The sequence below is a fragment of the Eptesicus fuscus genome, chromosome 4 (assembly GCF_027574615.1).
Source record: "Eptesicus fuscus isolate TK198812 chromosome 4, DD_ASM_mEF_20220401, whole genome shotgun sequence".
Lineage (NCBI taxonomy): Eukaryota > Metazoa > Chordata > Mammalia > Chiroptera > Vespertilionidae > Eptesicus > Eptesicus fuscus.
The window spans coordinates 30,236,449-30,259,719 of NC_072476.1; the positions used below are offsets into that span (position 1 = coordinate 30,236,449).

Here is a 23,271-nt window from a genome sequence, read left to right on the forward strand (position 1 = left end):
GGACCCCAAAAGACATTCATGCCCTAATCCCTGGAGCCTGAAATTTCGCCTTGCATGGAAAAAAATCACTTTTGCAGATGTGATTACATAATGGCCTTGAGACGGGAAGATTACTTATTATCGAGGGGGGGGCTAAGGGCCACCACATATATCCTTACGGGAGGCATACAGAAGAGAAGGCCACATGAAGGCAGAGGAGAGAGATCTGAAGATGCCGACCTTGAAGACTGGGGTAATGCAGCCACCAGCCAAAGAACGCTGGCAGGCACCAGACACTGGAAGAGGCAAGGGACCGATTCTCTCTGGATTCTCTCAAGGGATCACGGCCCTGCGACACCTTGATTTTGACTGAGCGGCACTGACTTTTTTCTGGTCTCCTGAACCGTGAGAGAGTAAGTTTTAGACGTTTCAAGGCAATCTGCCACAGCAGCCTCAGGAAATGGGTCCAGGACCCCTTCACCCCCCACTCACAAATCTGGGTCCACGCCCTCAACTCCTGGACACATAGTCCTCAGCTCAGACCTCTGCAAAGCCCAGGCCTGGGTTTGCCGGAAAGTTCTCCAATCCCTTTCTCACTGGGAACCCCAGACCACTGGAAAGAGCTGGAATTTTCCGGATGCCAGGGGAACACCTCTGACTCAAGTCTCACTGCTGGGTGCTGGAGCTGGTGAAAAAATACACTCAACCATGCAAAAGGCAAGCGTACACACCACCCAAACACAGCCCCCGCACCATCCGCTGCCATATGCTTGTGTTTCTTGAAAAAGAAGCTTGAGAGAACAAACAAAAAGAAATCTCTCCTCTTGGGGGCAGGGCAGGGGTATCCCTCCTCCCCAGGAGCCCCACCCCCACTGGACACCCCATCTCTGTCCTAAGGCCCCTCAGTGGGGATGGAATTGCCTGGGCCCTTAATTTCTGCCCTCTCCCCACTGTCCACCCATCGTGGCAGCTGGCAGAGAACAAAGCAGACCACAGCCCTGGCTTGCTCTCCTGTCTGCTCAGGCAGGCTCCGCGGGGCAGCGTGAGGGGGTCTTACCTGAGCCACAATGCAATGGATGGCAATCTAGACTTGTGGTCCAGACACCTGAGTCCCAATCCCCATTCTGACCCCAAGTCCTTTCCCCCCGCCCTGCTAACAGAGCCCCCCGTGTCCTCATTCAAATCCAGGTGCGTGGGGCAGCTTGACTCTAAGGCTCAGATCAAGGCAAGCCCATCATCCCTTTACCTGGGATTGGATTAAGGAGAAGCAGGTAACCCTGTTCTGGCCACTGAGACACAAGGGGCTTCTAGGAAAGGTGTCTACAGAGTGTACACCCCATTACACCCCATTGGTGATCTACCCACAGCAAGAATCTAGGATTTGGTAGCAGATGCTGTCACTGGTTCACTCAGCCCCCATTCGACCCTCTCCTCCCCTACCCACTGAGCAAGCGCTGGCTGCCCAATCCCTCCCGCCCCTTTAGGTCGGGATGACCAAAGCCACTGCCCAGGAGGGAAGAGCCAGGGAACAGAGATGCCAGCCCCTGTGATGCCGCTGAGCAGCTGCCCCAGGGCTGGGCTGCCCGCCTCCAGACTTCTCTTTACAGAAAACAAACCCCTCACCTTTTCAGTTTCTGCTTAGCAGGTTACTTACAATCAAACACTTTCCTAATGGCAACAGATTCCACAGCAGGCATGTTCAAATTCAGATTCACTTTGCTACAGCTTATGTCTTTCAAATCCCTTCTGAAATAAGGTGGGGCATAGATAAATGAAAACAAATCAATCCACTAACCTTTTAAAAGGCCTGGTGCTGGGCACCATTCACGGAGGGAAAGCCCTGCCTCCCCAGGAACCAGTTTGATGAGTAGGTTATTTAATCTCCCCAAACTTTCCTTTCCTCATCTGTAAAATGGGGCAAATCAGACCCACCTCACTGCACTGTTGGGGGGGGGGGGGTTAAATGTTAGTTGAAGAGAATCTATACTTAAAGACCTCAGTCTCCAAGGCCCTCCTGATAAATGTCACTGTCCCTCAATTCTCACCATTGAGGAAAGTTTTCCAAGCCCAGACCTGCTTCCTCCTGGCGGTGCGTCTGGAGGCACACAGGATGCACGGTTGAAATTCCCTCTGCCATGCTCCCACTCACCAGGCCTCTTTCCTCCAGCCTAAGCCACCCCAGTTCCTGGCCCTCAGACAAGCAGAGGCATTAGAGGCAGTAGGGCTCCCATCCTGCCCCTGGCACGAATCCAAGGTCAGAAATCTCAGCAGGAATTGGGATGGATAGACCCAAACACTGGATAAGGGGTTCAAAGAGGTGACTTCTCAGATCCACTCCAGGTTTGAGATTTTTAAATACCACATATATGTGTGTGTGTGTGTGTGTGTGTGTGTGATTTCAGAGAGGAAATCAATATATATTGATTTCAGAGAGGAAAGGAAGAGGTAGTGAAAGAGAGAAACATCAAGAATGAGAGAGGCCAAAACCGGTTTGGCTCAGTGGATAGAGCGTCGGCCTGTGGACTGAAAGGTCCCAGGTTCGATTCCGGTCAAGGGCATGTACCTTGGTTGCGGGCACATCCCCAGTAGGGGGTGTGCAGGAGGCAGCTGATTGATGTTTCTCTCTCATCGATGTTTCTAGCTTTCTATCCCTCTCCCTTCCTCTCTGTAAAAAAAAAAAAAAAAAGAATGAGAGAGAATCTTTGATTGGCTGCCTCCTGCACAACCCATAGTGAGGATTGGGATCAAGCCTGCAACCCAGGAATGTGTCCTGACCTGGGAATCGCACCATGACCTCCTGGTTCATAGGTCAATGATCAACCACTGAGCTACACCAGCTGGACAGGTTTGATATCTTATATTAAAGTGATGCTGATAATAAAATAATAATCCCCAAAAAGATATTGTACACCCATTTTCATAGAAGCATTATTTGTTAATAGCCAAAAGGTGGGACTGACTCATGTCAATCCACAGATGAGTGGATGAAGAAAATGTTGTATACATACACAATGGAATATTATTCAGCTTTAAAAAGGGAGAAAATTCTGTAACATGCTGCAACTGGAATGAACCTTGAGAACATCATGCTAAGTGAAATAAGCCAGTCACAAAAGGGCAGACACTGTATGGCTCCACTCGTATGAGGTACCTAGAGGAGTCAAATTCACAGAGACAGAAAGCAGAACAGAGGTTGCCAGGGGCTGCAAAAAGGGGGAAGTACGGAGACGGTGTTTAATTTGCAGCTTCAGTTTGGGAAAATGAAAACCGTTCTGGGGACTGGTTGCACAACAAAATGAACATACCTAACACTACCGAACTGTCTGCTTACAGATGATGAAGATGGTAAATTTAAAAATAATAACAACAGCAGCTGCTGCCATTTACCGAGAGCTATCAAGTGGCACCTGCTACACCAGGCCTGGTAATGCCCGTCCCCTCGCCCATCCCCGACGCCGTGACTGGCTTCTGAAGGCCCACACGGAGCCCAGGTCCATTCACACCGAGCTGGCAGAAGTTACAGGGACGCAGGCTTTAGCTCAACCCGGGGAAACGCTTCCCATGGAGGGCTGTCCCCAAAGGAAAAATCAGGCTGCCTCTCAGGCACGGGGTCCTCTGTCCCTGGTTCTCAAAGTGGAAGTAGACCACGTATTAAGCCCACGCTTTTCAAGGAGACCGACTACCTGCAAGGATCCTTCCACCCGTCATATGGCCTGGGGGTAACATGGACAGAGGTCAAGGACAGTGCCGTCTGCTTGATGGAGAAAGGGAGGCAAGGTGATAAATAGGATTGCAAGGGCCAACTCCTGCCACTTTAGAAAATAAACTCTTCGTGCTCTTTAGTTATACACTTAGCGTCACGGGAGTCAGAGCTGATGGGCCCCACCTCCATGTGCATCTTGGAACACCGCGGCCTGGAGAGGGGAGGACTGCAGCCCAGACCGGCACCCCCAGCGCGGGTTCGCGCCACAGCACAGCGTGCTCTTCCATGGGCTTGCCTGCTGTGCCGGTCACAGGGGCTTTCCTAGTCACCAGAGCAGGTCCTTTAAGGCAGTGGTCGGCAAACTCATTAGTCAACAGAGTGGCTCGCGAGCCGCAGTTTGCTGACCACTGCTTTAAGGGAACGAACTTCTATTTCTTTAAAAACGGGCAAGTATCCTGATGGCATTCTGTGTTCAGCGGAGTTGCCCACGTGTTTGCTTTCCCTGCATTCTCCCTGGTGCCTGATCTGTTGAAAAAGACATCAGACATGTAAACAAGCCGCACCTCATGCAACGCCCGGTGGAATATCTCCGTGTGATGAAAGAATCACAGCACACGAGGTCACGCTGTAGGACTCAACCTGCATATGGTCCAAAACAGGCTGAACTCGGATGTCAGAAGTCAGGACAGTGGTCATGTTGGGGGGCGGAGGGCAGATTAGAACGAGGCATGAAAGGGACTCTGGGGGGCTGGGAATGTTCTATTCTTCTTCTTTTTTTTTTTAATCCTTATCCAAGGATATGTTTATTGATTTTAGAGAGAGAGAAAAAAATAGCAATGTGAGAGAGAAACACCAATCTGTTGCCTCCTGTACATGCCCTGACCGGGAATGGAACCCACAGCCTAACCTTTTGGGGTATGGGACGACACTTGCAACAACAGAGTCACCTGGCCAGGGCAGGAATGTTCTGTTCTTAATCTGGGTGCTAGTTTCCTGGGTGGTTTGGCTTCTAAAATTTATTGAGCTGTTGACTTATAATAGCATTTTCCCCTCAATAACGTTTTAAGAAGACAGCAGGGATTGGGATTCCCCAGTTAGGCAACAAACAGGAGAGTTGCTTTGGCACAACACATCTCAAGAGTTTTAACTGAGTCCCTACCCTGTGACCCAGCACTTCTATCAGTGTAGCCTGAGAAAATCATCTGAAACAAACATGAACTTGTGAAGGCATTTCATCAAAGCAGGTCACACACGTGTAAATACAACTGCACACACAAAAAGGAACAGCAGACACTCCAAGTACCCTGAGGGGGGGGGCGGGGGTGCCGAAACCAGCGCTGTGCAGACTGACCTCAGGTACACACGCAAGAGCCTGGGATGCCAACTCCAGACTGTTCGTCTCCGTGGGCTGGATCACCAGGGACTTTTCTTCCCTTTCCTTTTCATATTTTGTGAGTTATCTGAGACATCACTTTTGCAGTTTGGAAAGAAATAACAGAAACCTCATTCTTAGGAAAATATTAAAAAAATAACCAACTAACCCACATAGCTGTCCCACCCCCGGGGGCAGGAAATCGGCCTCAGGCTGGGCCCAGGGCAGACCCAGGGAAGCACAGGCTGCGGCTGCTTCCTGGGGAAAAGGAGGGCGGCCTCCTGCCCTCTCCTTGGAGGAGCTGGGGGACGGGCAGGCCTGTGGCCTGGCAGTGGGAAGCCCCCCTCCTTTTACTTAGTTCAGGATCCCTGAAGGCAGGGTTTTATCCCTCTCAGGTGGAGAAGGGGTTCATGAAGGTGGGCTGTCAACTCTCAGATCGGGCTCCCCTGGACCAGGCCAGGGCCATGCCTATGCTCTGGGCGCTGAGACAATGAAGGGAACCCTCTAATTCAAGTTTTGCCCTATCTCTGCCACCCCAAAGGAGATGGGCGGGGTGCTACTGGCAGTATAGGGTGTCCTGGCTCTAGTGGGCAGACAGCTCTCTGGGGTCAGGTTTCCAGCCCTTTATTTAAAGCCCCACTCTGGCTCCTGGTGGACGGGCAGGGGCAGCCGCCGCCTGCGTGACCAGGATGAGAAATTGCAATTCCGACTCAGGCCTGCGTGCCTATGGCAACTGGCGTCGTGGCCTTGGAGACTAATCTCCAGGCTGCCAGCCAGCAGGGGCCTCTCCGGGAGGGGTGACGCTCCCAGCCGAGGCCCTTGGCTGAGGAACGGGACCTCCTCCTCTCCCCACTGAAGAGGGGGCATCTGGCCTAGCAGTGGGCTCCTGGCCAGGCTCAAAACACACCAGTTCCCACAGCCACAGCCCAGCCACCCTCCCTCCCACCTCATGGTCACACATGTGGGGACATGGCCACACAGACACACACAGCAACACCATCACACTTCATCCTACACAGCACTGGGACAGACAGATCCCTGGGTGCTCCTGCCCTTGACAGAGTCCCAGGCTGGGAGGAGACAGGGCAATTAAGTTATGAGAAGAAAAAAAAAAAAAGATTAAAACACAGTGTGACACATCTTGATTTGAGTGGTGGTTACATGGGTGTATACACAGGTTAAAAAAAGTCATCATGCCTGGACACTCCAGACTTATGCATTTTACTGTAAGTAGATTATACGTCTGTCAAAGATTTAAAAAAAAAAATAAGTTACACACAAGAAGCACAGGATGACAGGGGGGAATGTCAGGGGAGGCTCCTTGGAGGAGGTGACACCCAAGCTGAGTGGAATGTGATGTCATGGGGGAGAAGCTGGCAGGGGAGGAGCAGGGCCAGGGAACTGTGCCCAAACATTGCTCATCTACAATGGGAGCACTGCCCCGCCCCCTGCAGGGCCCACCTCCCTAGAAGTAAATGCTGAGCAAATGCATCAAGCTCAAGCCCCGTTTGAAGGAGTGCCCAATTACTGGCTGCCCAGAGTGGGACTCAGGCAGGTTGGTGAATGGGGTGGGCCACTGGGTCTGGCTATGCACGGCTCAAATGTTCAGGGCAGGAAGTGGTGGGCAAAGAGACGGGCCGTCACCAGGGCTACGCCAGGGACCTCGGGAGATTATCAGTTAGGGGACAAGAACGACCAAAAGGGTTGGAGCGGGGGCAAGACAGGGTCACTTTAAGGGGTTCTGGCCGGATATGACAAACTCCGGGGGCAGGGCTTGATAAGGGAACTGGTCCTAATCAAGCTTCTGCAATAGTCTGGGCCGGAGGTGGTCAGGTCGGAGGCAGATGTTGGGAGCGGAATGGAGAAGAGCAGAGCTTTCTGGGGATAGGGGAGCCCTAAGGAATTCTGGTTCCAATGTGGAGTGGATGATGGTGTCCCCAGGTCAGCAGGGAACAGAAGGGAGGAGGCTGTCGGATCCCTAGGGCCATCTGTAACCTGTGGGTGTCAGAGGCTGGGGGTGTCGGGGGGACTCTGGGCAACTGAGGACTAGGGAGAGTTGAAGAGTCAGGGGAGGGGAGAAGGATGGGTCCTGGAGATGGGAGACCGGAGGTCAGGAGGCTGGTCAAGGAACCCAAGGGCTGGGGGACAGCCGAGTGAGCAGGGGAGCTGTGCGAGGCTGAGGAGTGGGAGCGGGTGGAGGCTATGGGATCAGGGGGGGAAGGAGGTAGAGAAAGAAGTGGGGTATGGAGGGCTCACAAGGGCTTCATTCTTTATGAGGAGGAAACACGAACCAATGGGGTGGACGGAGACACAGTCTCTCGGCGGGAGGCCGGCTCCCAGAGGGGTCCCAAGGCCTCTGAATTCAGGACACAGGCCCAAAAGCTGAGCCCAGAGCCCCTGCGCCCAGGCCCTCTGCCAACCTAGGACAGCGAAGGGTCCCCACAGAGAGCTCGTGCCACCGATGAGGTGTGTGCAGGATGGCAGCGGCTGGGCCCAGAGGCCACCCTGGGCCGGTGAGGGAGGCAGTGGTCTCACCAGCCTCCATAAAGGTGTGCGCACCTGGACCTGGGGGCGGGGATTTTCACGGCTGTGCCCAGCACCGGATCAAACAGTCCATACACACTTGCTGGGTGGATGAGCGAATGGCTAAAGTGAACTGGAGGTCGGATGCGGGGGCGGTGCAAAACGCTTAGCCAACCATGACGTCCTTGGCATCCAAGGCCCTCCCTGGCACTTCCAAGTCCACCACACCCACATCTGGTCAGCCTGAGGGGAACCACCTGGGTGCCGGAGTCAACCAAAGCTGGGTCGAGTCCCCATCTGGCCATCAGCAGCTGGTGGCTCCCACGGAGGCACATGAACTCTCCATGCCTCAGTTTCCTCATGAGCAAAACGGTGCCACCAGTTCTGCTGCTCTGCTGCGAAGCGCGCTGGGGCTAACGCGTGAAGTGTCTGGCACGGGGCCCGGAGATCACGGGCGCCCTTTAAAGAAACGCAGCGATGACTGCCTGGCGCTGACATCACCTGCTGAGCTTCTGTCCTCCCCAGTGAGCTCACTGCGTCTCCTCAACGCCAGTGTCCTGACTGGCAGCACAATGACACTGCTGTTCCCCGACATGCGCGGGACCTGGGTGGGAAATGCAGGCCTGGCGCTCAGCTGGGCGCAGGGGACCCTGGCACCCCCTCCAACCTCCCCAGCTCTGGGTGATCCTCCGCAGCTCACCAGCACAGTGTGAAGAGGTGCTGATTCTTAAGCGTCTGCAGTGCTTGGGGGCTGGGTGTCAGGAGATGGTAGGAAGCAGCCAGCACTGGGTGGTGCCAGGCCCTGGGGTGATCGTGTCCCCAGAGAGCCCCCTTGCCAGGCGGAAACAGGCCTCAGAAGGATGAGCAATGTAGATGAGGTAGCATCAGGCCCTTTCTTGTCAGGAAGAGGCTGGGCAGAGCAGGGCTCGTCCCTTGTGGGTGATCTAATCCTGGCAACCGGGCCCCACTCCTGAGCTGGCCTGCTCCCTCTCCTCCTGCGGGCTTCTACTCAACCCAATGCCCACCTCTGGGCAGCTAGGGGTGGGGAGCAGGGGTCCCAGGGACGGCTGTGCCCTGCTGTGGACGAGGGGTCAGGAGACCTGGCTTCTAACTCCAGATACCAATCCACCGTCTGGGTCTGTTTCCCCCTCTGTACATCCAAACTTGGGCTAGAAGTTGTGTGAGGGTGTTCCCCTTGCCAGAGGGTGAGGGGCTTCAGACAGGGGCCAGGCTTCCTCTCTGGGGTCACCGTGGGCTTGACCACCAGAAGGGACCCTAAAGGTATGGAGCTGTCATTTTCTGAGCCAAGAGTGGGGCTCTGCTGCCGAGATCATGGGCCCTCGGGGGTGCTGGGGAGGGTGATGGAGACAGCAGAGGGGAATTCCAGGAGCTGCTGGCCCTCCGAGCAGACCCCAGGCTCCCGGCTGCCCAGTCTGTCCGCCTCATGTGCAGCAGTGGACACGGAGCCAAGAAAAGGGAACACGTTTTCACGCCGAAAAAGTAACCCCCTTTGAAGCCCGGGGAGAGAAAGTCACTGCTCTTCCAAAGTTCCGTCACTGCAGAGGTGCAGGTCAGTGGGGAGGGGTCGCAGGCCCTGCCCCTGGCACCCTCATGCCCCACCCATGGGCTCTGAGGACCGGCTTACAGAGTGAGAACCCTCCTCACGGGGCTGCCGTAGCTCCAAACCGGCTCCCCGAGGTGGTGGGCAGCAGTGGGCACTTGGGCAGCTCCAGCACCGGGCCGGCCCCCTTCCCCCCCACATCCATTTTCACGAAAGTCTCCAGAGCTCTTGGCAGCAGCATGAATGTGGACGCAGCCCACACGGGCAGTGACTCAACACCAACGCCAGAATAAACCTGGGCCCGCATCACCGAGACTGCATTCTCCCCTCCTAGGGGGTCACCACCCAAGAGACCCATCTGCCCCATCCTGGTCCTCTTTAGGTACTTCCTACAAGGAGGGCATCGGCCCCGCTTGGCAGACCCGAGGACTGTGCCTCTGGGATGCAGCCGGACAGTAACGAGGTGGTAGGGATACCCAAGGTTACAGCATGGTTTCCCGGGGCAGACATCAGTGCCCCTTCTCTCCTGCCTGTCCCGGGGGGCCATCAGCCATTCCAGACTCAGCACCTGCCCCCTCCTGCCTCCAGGCGGCATCTGAGCCACCCTGTCCCACTGTGAACTCGCATCTCATTTGGGGTTTTGGAGGCCCCGACCACTCTCACTTCCCTCCTTTTCCCATCTACCAGCTGATGGCCACGATACTCCCCGTCTCCTGAGAGAGGCAGCTGGAGGGCAAGGAGACTTGGATCAAGAGTCACGCGATGTGGCTTTTGGATCTTGATTCTTTTTAACTCCGGAACCTTAGTCAAGTGTCTTCCCAGCCCCGGGCCTCAGTTTCCCCATTTGAGAAGGAAGAGGTCAGCCCATTCTGAGGTTCCTTCCAGATCTAACAGTTCATGGCCCCAAATCACATGGCACAGCCCCTCCAGGAGGCTCAGGAACAGGGGAGGGAGAAGGGTGTCTGAGGGAGGTGGCAGGAGGCCCCGCAGCCCTAGGCATAGGTCACGTTAGCCATCCCCAAGCACAGACCCAAACTCAACAGTTACATTGAAAAGGGAAGGTGGCGCCAACTAGAATGACTGGGACAGTGAACCCGACGTGGGGTTAATTTGGGAAGGCTGGCCCCCAAACCAGGTGTACTCTTCATCCACTCAATTCACGTACTGGTGGACAGTTCTCTCAGTTTTTACAGAGAAGGCAAAACTGTGAAAGGAGAAGGATTCTGCCCATCAGCACCCCAAACTCCACTGTGTCCCTAGTCAACTAACCCACCCCTACCCCTAAGCAACCCCTGATCTGCTCTGTCCCTACAGTTTTACATTTTCCAAAAGGTCATATACGTGCAACCGTAGAGGCTGTAGCCTTCCGGGTCTGCGCCTACCACTCAGTTTAATGCTTCTGTGATTCCTCCGTGTTGTTTGCATCGAGTTCACTCACATACAAACTAGCATTCCATGGCATGGACGTACCAGGGTGTGTTTATCCAGGCACATTTAGATTGTTTCCAGTTTGGAAAATTATGAATAAAGCCACTATAGGTTCTATTCAGGTTTTGATGTGAACGTAAGTTTTCATTTCTCTTGGGTAAATATCTAGAAAGGGAATAGCTGGGTCATATGGTAAGTGCATGTGTGTTTTAAAAAAATGTATTTTATTGATTTTTTACAGAGAGGAAGGGAGAGGGAGAGAGAGCTAGAAACATTGATGAGAGAGAAACATCAATCAGCTGCCTCCTGCACACACCCCCCACTGGGGATGTGCCCACAACCACGGTACATGCCCTTGACCAGAATCGAACCTGGGACCCTTGAGTCCGCAGGCCGACGCTCTATCCACTGAGCCAAACCGGTCAGGGCAGTAAGTGCATGTTTAACCTTTTTAAAAATATATATATTTTTATTGATTTCAGAGAGGAAGGGAGAGGGAGAGAGAAAGAAACATCAATGATGAGAGAGATCATTGATTGGCTGCCTCCTGCATGCCCCCCACTGGGAATCGAGCCTGCAACCATAGGCATGTGCCCTTGACCGGAATTGAACCCGGGACCCTTCAGTCCGCAGGCCGACGCTCCATCCCTGAGCCAAACCAGCCAGGGCACGTTTAACCTTATAAAAAGATGCCACCCTAGAGACACCATTAGTGGTTGCCAGGGGGCTGGGCGTGGGGGGAGGATGGGGATGACTGTTAATGGGTGTGGGGTTTCTTCTGCGGTGATAAAAAACACTTTCTGGAATTAGACAGTGGTGATGATTGTACAGCCTTGGGAATACACTAAAACCAGTGAATACTTTAAAATGGTGAATGTTACGGTGTGATTATATGGCAATGAAGTAAATAAATAAATAATTTCCAAACTCTTCTCCAAAAATGGCCATACCACTTCACACTTCCACCAGCAGTGTATGAGAACCCCGGCCCAGGCCAGTTTTAATTTTAACTTTTTTTTTTTTTTTTTTGGTTAAACAATGATTTTATTGCTCGAGTACATACATATTTTATGCAACCAGCGCAGAGTCTGTGGATGGATGACCCATATTTCCAATTGGGAGGCAGGACTCGTTTGGTCTTACAATATCGAGCCAACCGATGACTACGGCTCTCGATCAGAATCAGACGGAATTTAGCATCCTTATCCTTTCTGTTTCTCTCAAGATGCTTTTGAACTGCAACAGCTTTCTTAATTAAATGGTAGAGATCCTCAGGAAGACCAGGAGCAAGTCCTTCAGACTTAAGAATTCTCAGGATCTTATTGCCTGTCACAAAACGTACTTGTGCAACGCCATGCCCAGGCCAGTTTTAAAGGTGAGAAGTCCCACAGCTCATTCCAGGTTGGGAAGCATGAAGGAGCGAAGGCCCTGAGGCAGGACTGGGGGAGCCCTGGACTATAGGCTTCCTGGCCTGAGCAGAAAGGTCTCTGAGTGGGGAGGGAAGTCAGGGTGGCTTGGGAAGTGACTGACACTGTTCTCCACAAGGTGTGGCCCTGGGACTCCTGGGCAGGGCATCTGATGGGCAATGGTAAGTCTGAGCTGTAGCAGAGCCAGATGCCCATTGGCAGGGAGGGGTTCCTCATCCCTCTTCCTGCTCCTGGAGAAATGAAAGCATCCCCACTGGTCTAGGCTACAAAGGGCCAAGACTAGAGATCTGCTCGCCCACAAGCATCCCTGACCCCGTTCCTCTCCCAGGAGGCCAGGAAGCTGATGTCTCAATGTCCTTCCAGCTCCCTTGCAGTTAAGAGAGCTGGGCTGAACCTGTGCAATATTGGAGAAGTCCCCGAGGAGGGTGTGCATAAAGGCAAAACCGTGAGAGGAGGAGAATTCTGCCCTAACGCCTGCTCTCCATCTGAATCATGGGTGTGAGGGCTGGAGGGGATGTAGCCATCTCATAAGCATGAGGCACAAGCATGAAGACAAAATCCAAAACGCTAAATCAAAACCATGTGATAGCACTTCACACCTATTAGGATTGCTATAATCAAAAAGATGGATAATACCCAGTGTTGTCAAAGACATGGAAAAATTGGACTCCTCATTACACTGCTGGTGGGAATTTAAAATGGTGCAGCCATTTTGGAAAGTAATCTAGCATTTCCTCAAAATGTTAAATTGTCATCACGACCCATCAATTTTACTCCTAGGTATTTAGCCAAGAGAACTGACAACACCGTTCACACAAAACCTTTTACACAAGTATTTACAGAAGCATTATGCACAATAGCCAAAAGGTAGAAACAACCCAAATGTTTATCAACTGAGAAATGGATAAAAAAAAAAAATGTGGCATATCCATTAAGCGGAAAATTCTTCTGCCATAAAAAGGAATGAAATTCTGACGTATGCTACCCCATGGATGAACCTCAGAAACATTAAGTGAAAGAAGCCAGACACAATGGCCACGTTATGATTCCATTGATATGAACTATCCAGAAGAGGCAAGTCTGTAGGGACAGAAAGTACATCCGTGGTTGCTGGGGGAAGAGGCGAGGGGATGGGGGTGACCCCATGAGTCTGAATTTCTTCTTGGGGTGATGAAAATGCCCTGATATTACATAGTGGTGAATATTGCCCAACTTTGTGAATATATAAAAACACGATGAAGAATACTTAAAAGAAATTAATTTTAAAATAAACTAAAAACAAAACAAAGGAACATGCCAGGGAGGAAAAGAACCCCTGAAGGCACCACTGCGCCCCATCCAGCCTCCAACCACCTATCCCCGAGCTTTTTCTTGAGGAACAAATAAACCCCTTTGTTTAAGCCTCTGCAGTCAGGCTTTCTATTACCGGGAGCCAAACACACTCCTAACTGAGGGACTCGGCCCCCTCTGTCACCCAATGAAACTAGGGGGGGCTCTGTATACCGGGCAATACTCGTCCCAGGCTGGTGGTCAGGATTCAGCTAAACGTCAAGTTATCCAGCAGTCATGGCTGGTGGCCTACAAAATGCCACCCATACGTGAGTACAGTACACACACATGTGCACACACACAAGAGTGTGTGTCCGCATAGCTCATAGGACTAACTGTTCGGAGGCTCCACACTTGTGTTCTTTCCATGCACACCAGCTGCCCTTCAGAGCGGAAACCCCCCAAACTAGTCTGCACCAGCCCAGTAGATATGACACTCCCCCACCATCACCCCCACCCCCATCTCTGGATGCCTGAGAGCCACAGCCAGCAGAGGCAGCCCTTGGGGAAGACAGGGGCGAGTCAGCAGGAGTTGGTATAGAAGGATGGAGAAGCCCCTCACCCCTCCAAAGCCCCACCCAAATCCCCAACACCTGGCTCACTTCTAATTCATGTCATAAAGTTTGTACTAGACGCCCTTTGGGCCAGGCTGGGTGCTAGGGGCTGGGAATGTGGAGGGACACGCATGGCCCTGACCCACTGGAAGGTGACAGATAAGTATGTGATGAGGGCTATGTTGGAGAAGTTCAGGGGGTTGTAGGGCCACAGAAGAGGGGCCCCCACACAGCATTAGAAGGGGCTTCAGGGAAGACTTCTGGGAAGAAGTGACATCCAAGATGAGACCTGCACGTGAGAATTAGTGAAATGAACAGGGAGCATGAAAACATGTTGTAGGGAGAAACAACAGTACGTTGGAGAGCACAGTATGTTCTAGAAACCAAGGGAAGTTCATCATGGCTGGCACAGAAACAGGCAGGGCCTGGTCACGCCCAGCGTGGGAGAGTGGCAACCAGACGAAGGTCCTCACCTGGACCCGACACAACACCCCAAGCTGGTCCCTGGGGGACGCCTTGCCACCTCCGGAGTTAAATGCTCACCCTGCTACACCGCCACACTCCCCAACCCCCAGAATGCCCACCCTGCCTACTCCTGGGTCCAAATCCCACCCATCTTCCAGGGCCAAGCAAAAAGTCACCTCCTGCAGGCTGCCCCGAGAGGGTTTGTCTCACCTACACGGAGGGCAGGCTCTCCAAAAACCAGGCGCAGGGTCCACACCTTTGGGTAGCCACAGCCGTCTCATATTGATGCCTGATTACACTCCAGGAGGCTGAGGGGTGGACAGGCCAAGGGCACGAACCAGTTCTACCCTCGGGGCTGCCCCAGCTTGCAGAAGCAGAAACTGAGGCACAGCCTACCCCATGCTCTATGGGCAGATGGTGCTCCCCACAGCGGGAGGTGCTAGGGGAGCATGGGAAATGATGGTGTCCAGTTCCCCTCTGGGGTCATCATGTGACAAGTTGAGGAAAACGCTCGTGAACAAAAAAGGGGTCCCATCGAAAGTAACCTCACAAGTGATCTGATCACACTCCTAACTGGGCAGGTCATGGTGGTTCATGGCAGGTAACTTCTTTAGAAAAAGGCTTATCTCTGCCTTGAGCAAGCCCTGTCCATTGTTTCTGTGCATCTAGGTTAACACATCTCTGAAATGCCCCCTTTCTGCCCCCCCTTCTAAAGGGGACCACCCTCAAGCAAACACATAATCTCATTAACTATCCTGGAATCCAATTCCCATCTTACTTTCTTTCTCCACCCTCCTGTAATCTTCCTTATGTTCCCTCCTTAATATCAAATGCATAAAAGAAACTGCAAACTGTTATTCTCCAGAGCATTTGAGATCTTGCTCCCTGGCATATGTTATCAGTTTGGCTCAAATAAATGCTTATAAAAATTCTTTACAGGTCTGGCGGCTCCTTACGTTGACATAACTCCCCCGCATCCCCCCCAACTGAATGTGCTGATCTCCCAAGAACCCTGCTACGCTGGAATAACCGTCCTTATTTGTCCAAATGAAGCTCAAAAAGGTGAAGCCACTTGCCTGAGGCCATACAGCAGGTCGGTGGTAGAACTGAGGCTTGAACCCTTGTCTGTCTGGCTTCAAAGGTCCTGGTGGTTCCATGTCACCCGACTGCGAAGAGGGGAAGCCCTGAGGCAGCCAAAGGAACCCCCAAGGAAGGGCACTGGCTTCCTACCCAGGGCAGCTGAGAGCATCTCTATCTGCCATGTGCTGAGAGCAGTGTCTCGGGGAGCAGCTGGCCCTGGCGGGGATGGCCCAGGATCAGAGGGAGGATGTGGTTAGCCCACCTGCCCTGAGCCAGGGAACGGGGCAACCACCTCCTTCCCAGACGCCCTATCTCTCCCAACCTGGGCCTCTCTGCTGAAAGCCGCCACACCTGAAAAACCAGCTCTCGGATAAACATGAGAGACACCAGACTGGCCCAGTCACAGGACCCCCTTGGAGCCCGCCAGGACCACCCTGGAGCCGGGTGGGTGTTTGAGCAGGGGTCCTGCCTGCTCAGGGCACCACCCAGGAGCACCCGAGGGCCCTTCTGCACAGGGCTAGCCTGCCACAATCTTCCTAGGCTCCCCACCGAGCACAGCCATGGATCGGACTGAGGTGCGGGTCTTCGAGGACACGGGTGCGGGGGAGGTGGGGGGGTGCAGGGGGGAGGTGCTGGGAGCAGCCCAGCTCATCAGGAAAAGCCAATGACACACACACACACACACACACACACACGCAAAGAGTTAAAAACCCCGAAATCTCTTAAGACACCCACGCAGGCCTGGTTATCACCCAGGGAGCTTCCTTTTCTTAGGAAGCCACGAGCCCTAGAAGACCAACTATCTCTCTCGGGCCCTTCCTTCGCTCAGGCACGGCTGTTCAGGGCATCCACCCACCAGGACCCCCACAGGGTACTGTGGCCTCCGTTTCCTGGACGGTCAAACTGAGGCTCAGCCGATTGGGCAGCCATACAAGTCACACGCAGCGGGCAGGCGGCAGAGCCGGAATCCACTCGACTGGAAGCTTCTGTGACCAACCGAAATCTCAGTGCGGCTCAAACACTTAGGAGAGAGGGCCCACCTCACGTTTTTGTCAGGTAACATTTTATTTGGGGCCCTAACAGATAGCTCGGATAACAGTGGCCCGACTCCGCCTCAAAGGGGGCACAGGGAGCCGCAGGCACACCCGCCTCCTCTCCCCCTTGGCGGTCCCCCCAGGCCCTCCAGGGCTCTAGGAATTCCACCAGCTTGAGTTACCCCCACGGAGCCGCACGCTGGTCCTGCACACCAGATGCTCTGGTTCTCCCGTTTACAGATGACCAAACCGAAGCACAGACACGTGAAGTCGCTCACCCGAGGTCACGCAGCCCTGCTGTCTCACCCTAAATCATGCTCACAACCGTTCTTCCCTACCCCCAAAGCCCTGCCCTGGTTTCAGGGAAACACAGAATTTCTACCCCAAGCTAACGAGCTACAGGAGTAGAGACCAGAGACACATGTCTAGGGACCCCCAGCCTCCTAGAGGCGTGGGGTGCAGAGATGGGTGAGACACCCCAGGCAACAGACGGCTCCCCTCCCACAGGCCCGACCCAGAGCATCGATTGTCTCAGGAGCCCACCTGCTTGGCGGAGGAGCCAGCCCTGAGGGCAGCGCAGGCAGGTGTAATTTCATCCGGGGGCTCGCTGTATGTGTGAGTCACCAGAACCGGAGGATGAAATTCCAGCTCTGCGGACCGAGGCCTGCAGCTCTCCTGGCTCGGGTCAGCTCTCAAAGCGGGTGGGGATGGGGTGCAGGCAGTCACTTTGTGAAAATGAGAGAAAGGCACCCTTCCTCTGGGTGGTCCTGAGCAGAACAGGGCTTTGGCGAGCCAGGTGTGCTACATACACCTACACTACGTGGTAGATGGGCCCACACAATGGAATACTACCCAGCAACCAAAAGGAACCAGCGCCTGATAGAATGGGAGAGATGCATTATGCCCAGCGAACAAAGCCAGACAGGCTGCAGACTGTGTGATTGCATTTATAGGACTATGTGACACCCTGGAAGATGCTATACAGACAGAAAACAGACCAGTGGTTGTCAGGGACTGGGAGCAGCGCAGAGGGTTGGCTACAAATGGGCTTGAGGGTTTGGGAAGAAGGAATGTTCTATGTCTTGACAGGGGCTGGACTATGTGAGTGTGTGCACTGGTCAAAATCCTTGGATGGAATACTTACGATGTGGGCACTTCACTGGCTGTCCATCGTCCCTCAACAACATATACACTTGGTAGGTGAGCCCCTCCTACCTGCTGGTCTGCAGCGGGATGCCAGAACCCGGCACCCAGAAGATCTGGCGCCTGTGCAAGTTTCTCACTGGCTGGTGGTTTAACAGGCAGGTGGACAGATGGACAAAGACCTCCCAACCCTTTATGGTGGTTCTGTAAGTAGCCAAAAAAAAGTACCTTGAGACTCCACTAGACCTCAGCCAGCAAACAGGCCTGGCCCTGCCGAAGCCTCCAGGAGAGCAGCAGCCCGAAGCGTCTCCTCCAGCTATGGGCCCAGGAAGGACGAGGGCCGAGCTGCTCTAGCTCACAGCTCACCGTCCCCCCACCCCTCAACCACAGCCTGGCTGTGCACCTGTAAGAGGCCCAGGACTCCAGCCCTCAAGCTGGGATCACTCACCGCTGACTTCCTAGCCCGTTTCTACTCCAGATCTGCAACAGGGGTGACCCATATACCCACTAGCGGCTGTGAAGTCCCCACCATGGGACACCAAGTTCACCAAGCCATAGCACCACCTTGGGGCTCAGGCAGAACGGGGGGTATCATTTCCATGTTACATATGAGCATACACCTGTGCTGGGGAGGAGGGGACATGGCCACGAGACCCTGCCCTGCCTCACTTCCTGGCCATGCTCCCCGCCACATTCTAGAGTCCTCAGCATAGCACAGGTGCTGAGAGGTGGGGGTTCTGCCTCGATGGCAGCATGGCGGGGAAGGGGGCGGGGGGCGGTGAGCAGCAATTCCCAGCATCCAAAGGGACAGCCCCTCAAACCTTCCCCTACCAGGGGCTCCAGAGACAGGATCTCCAAACCCTGAAGGCGGGCATCAGAGAAACCACCTCCCAGTACTCAGGCCTAGCTCTGCAAATCTTGTCTGTAAATCCTAACCTGGTGTCTGATAAGGTGGTTCCTGGCAACTTCTCTCCTCCCAACATCTCTTCACACGCTGTATGGACCACAATGACTCAGAAGACAAAACCAGGGCTGCCCAGACTGGCGACCCTGAGCACCCACACCTTCACGCCTAACAGGAGATCTGGACCACAGGCCCGAGAATGCCTGACCGAGGAAATTAGAATCAAAGCTGCTCAATTCAAACTCACTCTAGTCCACCCCCAAAGTCTTGGCCCCAACTCCAGGCCTTAGCCACACCCTGTGCTCCTCCCTAGCCCCCAACAGTCTCAGTGCCCAAAGGATGAAGCTGTAGGGTTGCCAGATAACACAAGACCCTAGTTCAGTCTGAACTTTGGGTGAACAATGAGTTTTTAGTGTAAGTTATGTCCCCAATACAGTATTATTCGTTGCTTATCTGAAATGCAAATTTAATTGGGCATCGGTGAGTGATCCCAGCTTGAGGGCTGGAGTCCTGGGCCTCTTACAGGTGCAAATTTAATTGGGCATCCCAATTTTTTTTTTAATCCTCTCTGTAGGACATGCTTATTGATTTGAGAGAGAAACATCTATGTGAGAGAAAAACATCGATCCGTTGCCTCCTGCGTGCACCCCGACCAGGGAGCGAACCTGCAACCTCTGGGTGTTCAGGATGACACCCCAGCCAACTGAGCTGCACCGGCCAGGGCGGCATCCCTATTTTTATTAGCTAAATCCGGCAACCCGAAGCAGGTGGTCCTGAAGGAGGGAGACAGGTGGGCACACAAATACCTCTGGGTCAGCCAGGCCAAGCTCTGACCCATGAGGAAGGGTGTCTGAAAGGAGGGTTCTGCTCTTTGCCTGGGACACCCCCACCCGTCGTTCCAAGCCTGGTATGGATAAAATACAGCCTCACTAGCTCATTCAGGAAATCTAACTCATAGAACAAGTGCTCAGCCCCTGGCACCACCCTCCCCCCGGGCTCTGAGCCTCTTTGCTGTCATCACCGTAACCCACAGCACCACGTTTGAAATGACCAAGTCCTGGCCCAGTGAGCATTAGGATCACAGACAGTCCCAGCCAGACATCCCTGCAAAAGAGGAACCTTGGTGCCCAGCCAGCGAAGGTTCTGGCTCCCCTTGGGACCCACCGAAAGCCCCCAACACCTATACTCAGAAGTCTCCACACCACCAACGGGGTGACATCCCTCTGTCTTCTGACTAGGTTCACCTCCTCCTTCCCCCACGCAGACCAATCTTTCTCACCACTCCACCCAACTTATGAATTCCTGCTGGGAATTCCCTTCCAATCTCCCCAAGGTCCACGGCTCCTGGGTCCCCCATGCCCTATCCTGAGCCCTTGGCCCTGGGTCCTGCTCTGCTTTCCAGTGTTTGTGGACTAACCCTGCAGGTCTTGTTCCTGGGTACCCCCACCCTCCGAGGCCCCTGCAGGCCCCAGAGTGCTAGTGGCACACACTCCTAGCTTCTCTCAATGAACCTGACTGTCCAAGGCTGCCGAGCATCAAAGAGAGAGAGATGCCCACGAATGGCTGAGTGGGAGGACTGAGAGAAGCAGGATGGAAGACACTTGGGGAACAAAGCCCCAGATGCAGGTTCAGGGGAAGACACAGACTAGGGTAATGGGGAAAGAAGGAACCTCTGGGAGGATGGGGAGCAGGAAGTTCAGGGAAAGAACCTGGGATTCCTACCATCGTGGGAGACCTGTCCGGAGATGAAAATGAAAGGGAGAGTTGCTTAGCAATGTGGGCCAAGGCTCTGGAGTAGGCCTTCATTCATTCATTCATTCATTCATTCACTCAAGTAGCCATTCAACAGATATTTGGGTACCAATCCTGGGGCACCAAGGAATCAAAAGCGAGCCTCAGTCCCTGCCCTGTTCCTAGGGCAACTGAGGAGACAGCCATGTAAGTTCTGAGTGAGATCAATGTTGGGACAAAGGACAGGATGACATGGGATCAGAGAAGTAGGTAGCCCTTTGGCCAGCCCTAGGGACATGACAGCTAGCTATGTCCTGACCAAGGAGAGGAAAAATACATATTCTACAACTCCTGCCCTCCCCCAAACCTAGGCAGGCAGAGCCGTTCAAGAAATCCTCCTATCCCCCTCAGGGGAAGCTCAGGAAGAACCTTCCAGGTAACAGGAACAGCAAGTGCAAAGGCCATTCAGGAAAACTGCAGGTTTCAATGAATGGGCCAACGAGGCCGAGGGTGGACAGAGGAGATGAGCCAGACTGAGAATGCAGATGGAACGGGAGATGTGCTCTGTGGTTCCAAGGTCACGCTTAGGACTTGAATGCCCCAAACTGTCACCCACATCACCCTGAGATTCTCACCTGGGGTCTCCGACAACATCACCCTGAGATTCTCACCTGGGGTCTCTACCAAACGGAGGCCACCCTGGATGCTGGAGACAGGCGAGTGGTAAGAACAGCTGCCTCCGAGACCCCGATATTCACGTCTGCCTTCCCAACCATATCCAAGCACCAAGCACTAACTGCCACGGTGTCAGGGGCTAGCCCAGCTCTGGGAGACTGCCTTAAGTGAACACACAGAAAGTATCTGTGATCAGCATACTGCAACCAATGTCCTCTCCTCCAGCCTCTAAAGAACAGCCAGTCATCTTAAGTAGGTTAAGTGCGCCCCTACAACGCTGGCTTTAAGACCCAGTTTTGCAGCCTTCGGCCCCAAGGTCTCCCACATTTAATGGCTGGCTGTAGAGTTCCAACTCTTCCTCGTTTCCTCCACTGGGGCCCTCTGGGACCCTCGAATCAGAGCCGAGACTTTCTAGGTCATCCTCAGAGCAGGCTCCAGAATGGGGCGTGGTCTTAAGCCTCCCACATCCCAAAAACAGGTTGGGGGTTCTGACATCCTACTGCCTTGGTGCAGGGTCTGTTCCTTGGTCCCCAGTCCCTGTTCAGAAGAGGTCAGAATCCACCTTGCACCCTCCCGGACCCTGCAGTGGGCGGCTCACGATGGCCACCTGACGGACCCCATCCTTGCTGCCCTGTGCCCAGCCCCTCTCAGCCAGCAGCCAGCAGCCTCCTAGCCACTGCCTCCTGCTTCGAATAGATAATCAATGCCAGTGCCCTTTCCCGGTGGGAATGACGCTGCTGAAACAAATGGGCTACTCCGAGGCACCTCCCAAGCCAAGCCCTGAGGCCCAAGGCCATGGCCAAGGAGCGACCAGTCCTAGCCATGGGGTCACCAAATACACGGAGGAAGATGATGGTCAGTGAGAGCAACTTCTGGCCACCACTTCCTTCTGCAGTGAGCAATAAGAGGAGCCCCTGCAAATGCCCACTCCTCCCGAAGCTGTCCGGGCCCACCTCTCTCCTTGCTGCCAGGCCCAGGTCAATCCCTGGGCAGCCCCAAACCCTACATCATCCTTACCACATTCCATCCTAGGCCAGCGCTTCTCCCACCTTCAGGCAGGGAGACCCCTATAAGGTAAGCTCCCTGACTCCAGCTCCCACCCCATGGGAGGCTGGGACACAGGGCCAGGTGTCCAGAGCTTGAGCCCACTCCAGCACTGTCAGGAGGGCAGGACTCTCAGCTGTGTGGTCCCCCTTTGCCCTGGGCCCAAGCCAGGGCATCGCCCCTTTCCCTGGCCCCAGGCGAGCCTGGAGAGCCCAGGAGAGGCATCAAGTCCATCATTCCCAGAGACTCCGGATTGGGGGTGGGCATCAGCACCCTGTGGCCCCTCCTCCGCCTGGCCTCCCGGCCCATCTGCAGGAACTCAGAGATTGCCCACAGATGGGGCACCTCAACTGCTCCTCTGAACCCTTTGAACCCCCACTGAGTGCCCCCCAACCAGGGGTTCAGTTGCCACCCTCAGGCCAGGCCCTTCCCGAGACTCCAACAGGAACCACTGTGAGTGGGGGCACGGGCCAGGGGATGGCCCAGCCCAAGGAAGGCAGAGGTGGGGGGAAGGGGCCCGCGGCCTTCCCAGCCCCCTCAGCTCCCACACAGGCGCCTGCCTCCGCGGGCAGCACAACTGACCTCATTCGCCAACTGCAGCAGCCTGCGGGCGCCCGCTGCCCGCCAGGGGAGCCCCCCACCTCCGGAAGGGCCAGGGGTGACAGCTCTGGGCTCCCAACCCCTCCCGGTAGGTGGGGGCGGCCATGCCTCCCCTCCCCCGGCCCGAATTATAATCCCAGTCACGTGCCTCCCAATGCACCTAAAAGCCGGACCCAGATTCTGTAACACCTTGAGGGGGAGGGGCGGGGGCCACCCGGGTGGGAGGAGAGGGGAGAAGGGCCTGGGCGCCCGCCCCCCGCAAAAGTTTCTCCTACCTTGGAGGATCCCCAAGCGCTCCTGCCAGCGGCGCCCCGGCCCCGGCCCGCGGCCAGGACGCAGCCTCCTGCCGCTGCCTCCTTAATTAATCCGGGAGAATGGGGGACGGCGCGCGCGGCGGGGGCGGGGGCGGGCGCGGGGCGCGGGCCGGGGAGGGGGCCGCGGCGGGGGCTCTCGGCCGGCCGGGGGGCTGGCGCTCGGCGGCCCCCACCCCCGGCGCGGGCTGCGGCGGAGGGCGGGGCGCGGCGCGGGGAGCGGAGCCGAGAGCGGGAGCGCGGGGAGGCTCTTTGTTCTGTAATCCCAGTAAGATTGCCAGTCATTCGCCCCGGCCCTAATCCCAGCCCCGCGCAACACCACCCTCCATTGGCTGTCATTTACATACGGGATTAGCCCGCCCGGCCCGCCCCGCGCCCCAGCCTGGGCACCGCGGGGGGAGCGCCGCT

The 23,271-nt window shown here is 54.8% G+C and overlaps 1 protein-coding gene across 2 annotated transcripts in view; it reads right to left on the minus strand.

Annotated features, from left to right (window-relative positions):
- Positions 1-22,972, minus strand: part of GTF2IRD1 (GTF2I repeat domain containing 1) — a 104,402-nt gene extending 81,430 nt beyond the window's left edge. The window contains exon 1 of one of the 2 annotated variants that reach the window (XM_054714836.1): positions 22,828-22,914. The gene's annotated coding sequence lies outside the window, so the exon portion shown is untranslated. Of the gene's footprint in view, positions 1-22,827 lie in introns of both variants that reach the window. The other variant, XM_054714837.1, reaches the window with a different exon arrangement.
- Between the last annotated feature and the right edge of the window lie 299 nt (positions 22,973-23,271).